The sequence below is a fragment of the Triticum dicoccoides genome, chromosome 6B (assembly GCF_002162155.2).
Source record: "Triticum dicoccoides isolate Atlit2015 ecotype Zavitan chromosome 6B, WEW_v2.0, whole genome shotgun sequence".
Lineage (NCBI taxonomy): Eukaryota > Viridiplantae > Streptophyta > Magnoliopsida > Poales > Poaceae > Triticum > Triticum dicoccoides.
The window spans coordinates 449421577-449431779 of NC_041391.1; positions in this window are offsets into that span (position 1 = coordinate 449421577).

Sequence of the window (10203 nt, forward strand, 5' to 3'; positions counted from 1 at the left end):
GCATAGAAACGAGAGAGGGAGAGTGTGTCTACGTACCCTCGTGGACGGAAAGCGGAAGCATTTGATAACGCGGTTGATGTAGTTGAACTTCTTCTAGCTCCGACCGATCAAGTACCGAACGCACGACACCTCCAAGTTCTGCACACGTTCAGCTCGATAACGTCCCTCACCCTCTTGATCCGGCAATGTGTTGAGGAAGTAGATGAGTTCCCTTAGCACGATGGTGTGGTGATGGTGATGGTGATGTGATCGGCGCAGGGCTTTGCCTAAGCACCACGAGAATATGACTGGGGGTGTAAACTATGGAGGGGGGCGCCGCACACGGCTAACAATTGATGTTGTCTGTTGTAGGCGCCCCCTGAGGGAGTCCTGGATTAGGGGGTATCCGGACAGCCGGACTATACACTTTGTCCGGACTACTGGAGCATGAAGATACAAGACTCAAGACTCCGTCCCGTGTCCGGATGGGACTCTCCTTTGCGTGGAAGACAAGCTTGGCGATCCGGATAATAGATCTCCTTCTTTGTAACCGACTCTATGTAAACCCTAGCCCCCTCCGGTGTCTATATAAACCGGAGGGTTTAGTCCATAGGGACACAATCATAATCATCATAGGCTAGGTTCTAGGGTTTAGCCTATACGATCTCGTGGTAGATCAACTCTTGTAATACTCATATCATCAATATCAATCAAGCAAGAAGTAGGGTTTTACCTCCATCGAGAGGGCCCGAACCTGGGTAAAACATTGTGTCCCTTGCCTCCTGTTACCATTAGCCTTAGACGCATAGATCGGGACCCCCTACCCGAGATCCGCCGGTTTTGACACCGACATTGGTGCTTTCATTGAGAGTTCCTCTGTGTCGTCGCTTCAAGGCTCGATGGCTCCTTCAATCATCAACAACAACGTGGCCCAGGGTGAGACTTTTCTCCCCAGACAAATCTTCGTGTTCGGCGGCTTCGCACTGCAGGCCAACTCGCTTGGCCATCTGAAGCAGATCGACAGCTACGCCCCTGGCCATCAGGTCAGATTCGGAAGCTTGAACTACATGGCTGATGCTCGCGGAGACTTGATCTCCGACAGATTCAGGCCTATGCTAGGAGCGCCGAACAGTCACGACGAGCATGGCTTAGACCTGCTGTCTGACAATACTCAGGATATCGCACCTGCAGGAGCTTCGGACCCAAATCCGGGGCAAATTGCGTCGCCCGAGGACGGGTGGATGGACCCCGCCCTAGAAGCCGCACACTCATCGGCAGCAGAGCCGAGCACCGGCTTCACCCCCAAGGAGGCCTGTGACACCGGATGTAGGTTCCAGTCTGCGCATCCCCGAGCCCGTCGAATCCAGTTGGGCTCCGTTAATGGAGTTCACCGCCGCGGATATCTTCCAACACTCGCCCTTTGGCAACATGTTGAACTCGTTAAAGTCTCTCTCTTTGTTAGGAGACTCTTGGCTGAACTATGTCCGGCTCAAGTGGGAAGCAGGCAACGAGGGAATTCATTGCCCACCCACCACCCACTTCATTGCCACGATCGATGATCTGACCAACGTGCTTGGCTTCGACTCTGAAGACATTGACGGTATGGACGACGATGTAGGAGAAGAGCAGGAACCACCGCCTACGGGGCGCTGGACAGCCACATCCTCATATGATATATATATATATATATATATGGTGGACACTTCGAAAGAAACCAATGGTGATGAGGCAATGGAGGATAACCCCTCAAGAAAGAAGGCAAAGTATGAACGTCATCATCGCCGCCCCAAGCCCCGCCACAACAATACCGACACAGTAGTCAAAAACAATCCAGATGGTGCCGGAGATGAACACAGTCCCGATCAGCCTGCCTTCGAGCAGGCCGGCCAGGCGATGGACGGATACTTGGAGAGGGACAACTACATGCCCCCTCCGAAGACAAGGTGAGCCTTGGCGACAATGAATTCGGCGTGCCTGAGGATCCCATGGAACATGTTCGCTTTAAGCGACGGCTTATGGCCACGACGAAAAGCCTACAAAAGAAGCAACGACAGCTCAAAGCTAACCAAGATTTTCTCACAAACAGATGGACCAAGGTCCTGGCCACCAAGGAATACGGACTCGACCGCCCCGCCAAAGGGTACACAAGGCACAATTCGCTACCTCAACCCAAGAAGGAGAACCTAAAGCCTACACCCCGACGCCAATATACCACGGTCCGGGACAATACGCAGGAAACGCGAGGCAGCATCCACAAACCTCGACACAATCACCATAAGCATCAAGTCAAGGAAGTTGGGGCCGAACTCAGCGGCCCCCAGTTCGATCAACGGAAAAAGAACAACCCAATCCCATCCGGCCCGAGCAGCATACTCGATCAACCATGTGAAATTCATGGTACCCCTAGAAGGGAGGCCAAGCATACTAACAGAGAATGCCAGATCCTCAAAACAAAATGGCCGGTCGCGCGCCGAAAACAATGAAAGGAGGTTTCAAACAACAAAAGACCGATCAAACACGGCGAGGTCAAAGGAAGATCCTCCACAGTACAAAAATATGGCTGATCATCTATGATCGCATCGACCGTCCAGACAACAACAACCATAGCAATTTAATTGCACTCACTATCGACCCAATAGTTTGTGGGCTCCATCTCACATGAGCCCCCACGGGCATAAAACCATCAATAACATCTTCTAAAGATGCCAGGTGCAAAGGCCAAGTTTTATAGGCCCGCCACACTAGTGGTTGTCTTCGGATCACCAAACAAATACCATGCCGAAGAATAAGTCTTCGGCATTGTCCCCTTATACAGTAACTACCACATACTATCGGGATGAACCACATTGGCTAGACTCAACAGGGTACAACATTAGGCCAATCCCGGGTGACATAGTCACAATTATGGGCAAGGCCGAACCCCACCCTCAGAGTGGAAATCATACCGCCGCTGGAATAGCGAGTCGTGCCCATTTATCAAATTTTGATTCGGTAGCCAACTACTCGGACACCAACTAAGGAGTCCGAGTTACTTTATGGCATGATAGCCTGGTTCAGCCAGGCTCCGATCAGGCACCCGTGGTTCAACCACAATATGACATGCAACTGCCTTTAAGCATTTGTCTTTACAGACTGACTTTGGCGAAGAACAGGACTAGCGACGTGGAATCGGCCCGGACGCACAAGGCGGGAACACATAAGTAAATCCCCCCTCAAGGCGACAGTCCGGATACACTTCGGACCCGCACACAGCCTCCTCCAGTCCGGCCACGACAGGTTGCGCCAAAACACCTCTTTTCATAAGCATAAACCGTACTCATATGCATAGACATGTCACTCTACTACAATGCATAGACTTAAATAACACTTCCCGGCCGCCATCCCTCAGTGACGCCCTTTTTGTCATAAACAGCACCCGTACATCGTGTTATGCCCCACTATGCCAGGGGCTTCATAGTACTCATAATATGGCACCAAAGTCCGACCACCTTTCCGGTCGCTCGGCACCCCGAACTCATAGCACTATATGCATCAACTCCGAATCATGTCTTGGGTCATTAGTTGGGTTTGCCCGGCTCCCATGTTTTGGTACCTTATGTTCCACTCTATCGGCTAAGGTAGCGCTGGGAGAACTACTGCGATTGTGTCCCGGTTCTTTCGGACGAGCACCTCAGTAGAGAAAGCCGAAAACTGACTGTCATGATACGGCGAGAGCTGGTCAGCTATTCAAGAGGTTGTAAAATCTTTAAAGATTTATTCCGCACAATGCCACAATCAATGTAGAGTGTGATGGATCAGTTTTCTGATCAGGCACCGTTAGAGCCCCTAGTACGGTCTTCCAAATACTAGGGGCTGCGCCTACCATACTCGAATTCCTATGGCTAAGTGAGAGCGATAAAGCCCTATAGTCTGATTGCCTGGTTCGTGGTGAGGAACACCTCCTTAAAAGGACCCAACAATGGGATAAAGAGTGTTCAGGTATGTCCCGAACACCCCCATACTTTTTACGTGGGGGCAGAAGCCGACGACTGGCCAACTCTCAGGATTTATATACACTAAACAGCCGCACAGGAAGAACAAACGTTCATATAAACATGCAATAAATAATAACAGTGCCATTATCCCATATTACAAAGGACAGCATGGCTGCCTTCAGGGAAATATAATGTCTTTCGTACATTGTTCCGCCACAAGGCGGGCTCCTTTCAGGACACCTTCATAGTATAATTCGGGCTTGCGATGATCTTTACCCTTTGGTGGTCCCTCGGTCATCAACTTCTCAGCATCAAGCTTCCCCCAGTGCACCTTCGCACGGGCAAACGCCATGCGTGCACCCTCTATACAGACCGATCGCTTAATGACGTCGAGCTGAGGGCAAGCACCTGCAATCCACTTCACGAGTCCGAAGTAACTGCTTGGAATTGGCTCAGCAGGCCACAGCCGGACAACCAAGTCCTTCATGGCTAGTTTGCCCGCCTGGTGCAGTTCGACCAGCTGCTTCAGCTCATCGATAAAGGGCACCGGATAATTCGACGCCAAATACTGCGACCAGAAATGCTTCTCCGCAGACTTCTTCTCCTCAGATCGGTAGAATTGGGCAACATCAGATATGCTGCGCGGTAGGTCCGCAAACGCCCCTGGAGAAAGAAGAATTCAGCTAGTCGCTTAGAGTTCCTCCCATTACTATGCAAAAATTATTTTAAAGTGCAAAAGGCCTTACCAGCCGCAACCCTCCGTGCCTCCTGAATGTCCTTCAGAGCACCTCGAGCTTCTTCTCGAGCATCATCTGCGGCTTGGAGAGCCTGGGCGAGTTCGGATTCTTTCCCTGATAGACTCTTCTCCAAGGTCTCGCCTTTCTTCACGGCCTCCTGGAGCTCTCGCTCAGCTTCGATGACCCTGGCCTCATGCTTTTCGTGAAGAGCCTCCTCGGTGGCGGCCTTCTTGTCGGCTTCAGCCACAACCTTCTTTAGTGCTTCAATTTCGGCACTCGCTCCTAGAGCATTCAATACAAATATTTTCACGCACAACTGCTCATTCGTGCCCAACTTAGCAAAAGGTTTCGACATACCTTGCTTGTCCTCCAACTGCTTCTTCAAGCGGACAAGTTCTTCTTCGGCCCGTTCCAGACTCTGTTTTAGTCCGGACACCTCCGCATTATGAGAGGCGGTCGTCGCTACAGACGCCTGTTTTCAAACAAAGGGATATACGTCATTAACTGAGTCTCCTGCTAAGCGGAAATTTGATCCCCTGTCTGGCTCTCTATATCTTTCCCTGGACAGTGCATCAGGGGCTACTACTCATACTATGAAAATCTTCCAAAGGTACCTAAAAACATACCTCAAAGCCTTTTATAAGGCTAAGGCAGGATTCATTCAGCCCGCTCTCAGCGGACTGAATCTTCTCACCGCACCCATGAGGGTGTGATGTTCATCAACAATGGACACACTTTTTAGCGCTGTCAATAGACTGCCCGACAACTCTGCTTGGACAAAGGTTGCTGGCGGAGAGGGCTGGCCTCCCTCTGTCAAAGGGGGCTGCTCGCCTAATCCTGGAGCTTTAAAGGCCTCCAAGACTGTGTTCGGCTGTGGGCCGAACACAAGATCGCCCCCGCAGTCAACATTCACGGGAACCGCTGCTCCCATATATCCGGCCCCAGAGATATGCCCTCCCTGGTCCGGGCCACGCTGAGACGACACCTCGGTGTAGCGCCTAGGCTTCAGGGAAGGGGCCTCTAGAGGCGTCTCGCTCTCCAGGGCATCTGAGCTCAGCGAATCCTTCGAGGAGGACTGTTCGGCGCAAGACCTCGCCGGGCTGCACAAAAGAATAGCAACAGTTAAACTACTACATCCTAATGACCTCGGGCACGTATGCGTGTTCGGATTTCGTATAACTTACGACTTCACTAGGGGTTGGGCCCTGGGATCCCACTCCGGGCTGCTATCAGCAGCCGTGGTGGACGCCTCTGGGAGGGAACCTTTCCCCCTCTTGGGCGATTCGGCCTCCAGGGATGAGGAAGCCGTCCTTTTCTTCCCTCCCCCTGCGGGGGACTCGTCTTCTTCCTCCTCCTCTTCGTCTTCGGAGGAGGGATGGTCGCTGGAGTCTTCGGATTTTGCGTCCGAAGCATCACGACGACGGAGGCCACTCCGGGTCTTCTTGACCTTCTTGGAGGCCTCTTTCTTCGTCGCCTCGTAAGGTGCTGGGACCAGCATCTTCGTCAGAAGAGGTCCGGCCGGTTTCTCCGGCAACGGGGAATGACAGTGTATCCGCTCCACCTTTTTCGTCCATTCCTGGGATAGTTGTAGGAAGCATGATAAAAGCGTCTCCCTCGGGACATGCTAGCTAAAACATGGACGGACAAAGCGCATCAAGGATTTACCGGACTTGCAGAGCGGGATAGTTGATACCCGCGGTCCTCGGCAGAGCCCGGCCACGGTTTGCCGAACTTGAAGAGCACCTTCTAGATATCCTTGTGGGAGGAGCCATAGAGCTCCCATAGGGTCTGGTGCTCGGCTGGGTCGTATTCCCACAAATTGCAGGCTCGCCGCTGGCAAGGGAGAACCAGGCGAACTAACATCACCTGGACTATGTTGACGAGTTTGACATCCTTGTCGACCATGCTCAGGACGCGCAGTGGGGCTCCAGATCTGAATTCAGGAGGAGTGGCCCACTTTTTACCGCGCGGTTCGGTGATATAGAACCACTGCCGCTGCCACTCCTTGACGGAATCATTGAAGGCGCCCGTCGGCCATGTGACCTTGGGCATCTTGCTCAGCATGGCGCCGCTGCACTCAGCGTGCTCGCCATTCACCAGTTTGGGCTTCATGTTGAAGATCTTCAGCCATAAACCGAAGTGGGGCGAAATACGGAGAAAAGCCTCACACACGACGATGAACGTCGAGATGTTAAGAAAAGAATTGGGGGATAAATCATGAAAGTCAATCCCGTAATAATACATGATTCCGCGAACAAATGGGTGAAGGGGAAACCCGAGCCCGCGGACAGAATGGGGAAGAAACACGACCCTCTCGTGGGGCTCCGGAGTAGGGACGATTTGTCCCGCCAGTGGAAGACGGTGGACGATTTTCTTGGCCAGGTACCCTGCCTCTCGGAGCTTTTTGATATCCTTCTCCCGGACGGTAGAGGCCATCCATTTGCCTCCTACTCTGGATCCGGACATCTTCGGAGAACCTCTCTTTGGTGGAGAAGACGAGTGCTTGGGCGCTAGGGCTTGAGCAAAGGGGAATGGACGAGCGAAGGGAAAGGCGTGGGTGAAGAGGAAGATACCTTATCTCTTTATGGAGGCGATAAAAGCTTTTGCGCCTCCCCACTTGCCTATTGGAACCCACTCGTTCCCCACTCGCCGCGATTGGCATTGCGATTGGGCCGCCCGTGCCCGTATTAATGAAAGCCCCGCGATAAGGGGGACACGATCTCTGCTTCGACGAGACGTGCCCGGAAAACCGCCTTGCAATGTGTGTGGTGGTTGGTTGTGTAGAGACGGTTCAATAATGTCTCCACCCTGATGTTATGTCATGCTATCTGAAAATGTCAGCAGGTTGTATTTGTGGAATATTGTTCTCCCCATAAAGGCATGTGAAGATCGTCTTGCGGAGCCGGACATGATTGAAGTGTCCGATAATTACTTTGGAGTATTCGGAGATGGAACTCGCCTTGCAATGCCGAAGACAAACTGCGCGCCGGACTCATCGTCATTGAGGCATGGTTCAGGGGCTACTGAGGGAGTCCTGGATTAGGGGGTATTCGGACAGCCGGACTATACACTTTGTCCGGACTATTGGAGCGTGAAGATACAAGACTCAAGACTCCATCCCGTGTCCGGATGGGACTCTCCTTTGCATGGAAGACAAGCTTGGCGATTCGGATAATAGATCTCCTTCTTTGTAACCGACTTTGTGTAAACCCTAGCCCCCTCCGGTGTCTATATAAACCGGAGGGTTTAGTCCATAGGGACACAATCATAATCATCATAGGCTAGCTTCTAGGGTTTAGCCTGTACGATCTCGTGGTAGATCAACTCTTGTAATACTCATATCATCAATATCAATCAAGCAGGAAGTAGGGTTTTACCTCCATCGAGAGGGCCCGAACCTGGGTAAAACATCGTGTCCCTTGCCTCCTGTTACCATTAGCCTTAGACGCACAGATCGGGACCCCCTACCCGAGATCCGCCGGTTTTGACACCGACACCCCCCTCCCCACATATATGTAGGTTGGAGAGGAGGGGAGGCTCTACTAGTAGGCTAAATCCTACTTGGGGTCCTCCCCAATTCGTCCTCCCCCTTTTCCTTATTTTGCTGGAGAAGAAAGGGAAGGGAGAAGAGGGAAAGGAAGCGGGGCCAAACCCCCTTTGTTCCTTCTCCAATTCGGCCTCCTGCCTAGGGGAGGCACCACCCCTTGTGGGCTGGTGTGCTCCCCTCTTATGGCCCATATGGCCCATATATTCTCCCCTGGGGTTCTAGTAACCCCTCCGGTACTCCGATATGTACCTGGTACCTTCCAGAACACTTCCTGTGTTCGAATACTATTATCCTATATATCAATCTTTACCTCTCGACCATTTCAAGAATCCTCGTCATGTCCCTGATCTCATCCGGGACTCCGAACAACATTCGGTCACTGTCGTGGAATTGTCACGGCAGATGCCCTAGCATGAAGACTTAGGTGTGGAGCCATCGCAATGTAGTTAGCTTGAAGGGGTTAAAACAGGACAAGGGACACATAGAGTTTTACCTAGGTTCGGCCCATTGCAATGAGGTAAAGGCCTACTCCTGCTTTAGGTTGTATTGCTTGGGTTTTGATTACCAGGGAGCGAATACGCTTGACCTAGTTCTCGATTTGTTGTTTCTTGCCCTAACCCGCCGCCGGGTCACCCCTTTATATACACAGGCTGATGCCCGGCGGCTTGCAGAGTCCCGGCCTTCTCATACACAACGTGTCCGGCTCGGTGACTGAATTAAACTTTTCTTAACATACAAGATGAACACATGGCGGTTTATGCCTGTGGGCCTCAAGTCTCCTATGGGTCTTGGGCCTTCAGTAAGCTTGCTTCATGAACCGCCATCTTCAACATCTTCTTGGGCCTTCTTATTATGAACCGCCAGTGATATGACCCAGCCCCTCCTGGGCGGGTCATACCCAATAGTTATATCCCCAACATTAGGCCCCAGGTTGATGTGAACTTGTTCATATCAATCTTCAATACTTGACTTAGAAAAAATCTTTCACCGTCAGTTCTCATGAAATCTTATAACCCACCATGACGTCAGCCCTCAGAATTGTGCTAACCCACCATGACATCATTTCACATTAATATCACACGAGGCCCAAATCTAAATATACCTTCATTTTTAATGAACCTCCCAAAAATCAAGGTATCTGTGCTGTCACATAACCATTTTTTCAGCCTCCTGGATTCTTGCGCATGCTATCCATCCGCTGCCTTATAAATAGTTACAGGGGTCCTGTTCATTTTCCCCCTTGCCTCCTCGTCTTTGTCCTCTTCCTCACAACGCCTCAAGTGCCCGAGCTCCGCCGCTGCCGTCGACCTTCGTCCACTACCTCAACCTCGGCCGCTGCATCAACCTGAACACACGCCTCCGCTGTCCAATAGCCCCGGTTAGCTTTTCTCTTTCCCTCACCGTAGATCCCATTAGGGTTTGTTCGAGTTCATCGGAGTTCATCTCCATTCATCTCTGTCCCCCCTTAGATCCTGTAGTTTTTAATCCAAACACAATACCAACCTTGTGTGGTAGTAGTTTAGCACTTGTTTTTGATATTTGAACGCCTCCCTTCCGTAGGAAGTCTCATCTGAGCACATGAACTGTCCCACTGCCGCCACTTAGGTTTAGAATTTTTCTTCATTATCCGAACTGCTGTAGATCTAAAATTATAGCTCCGATCTGTGAGAGCTGTTTGTCCAACACTTAGCAATTCTTCACTCATAGATATGAAAATTGATAGTTGTGTGGGTGGCTTAACTGATAAACCATAACCACCCAGGTACCATTAGTCCCCTCCTAAGCCACCAATAGATTGCTCTTCATATCTCAACACTAACCTCTGGTTTAACACACTGCATGTTTATAATTCATAGCTTTGAACCAATGACCGGTTTAACAACATGATCTTAAACCGGCGATATTTTCTTTTTAGACCTTCTTCAACAATGACTAATACCTTCACCTCATGCAATTGGGTAGCGTC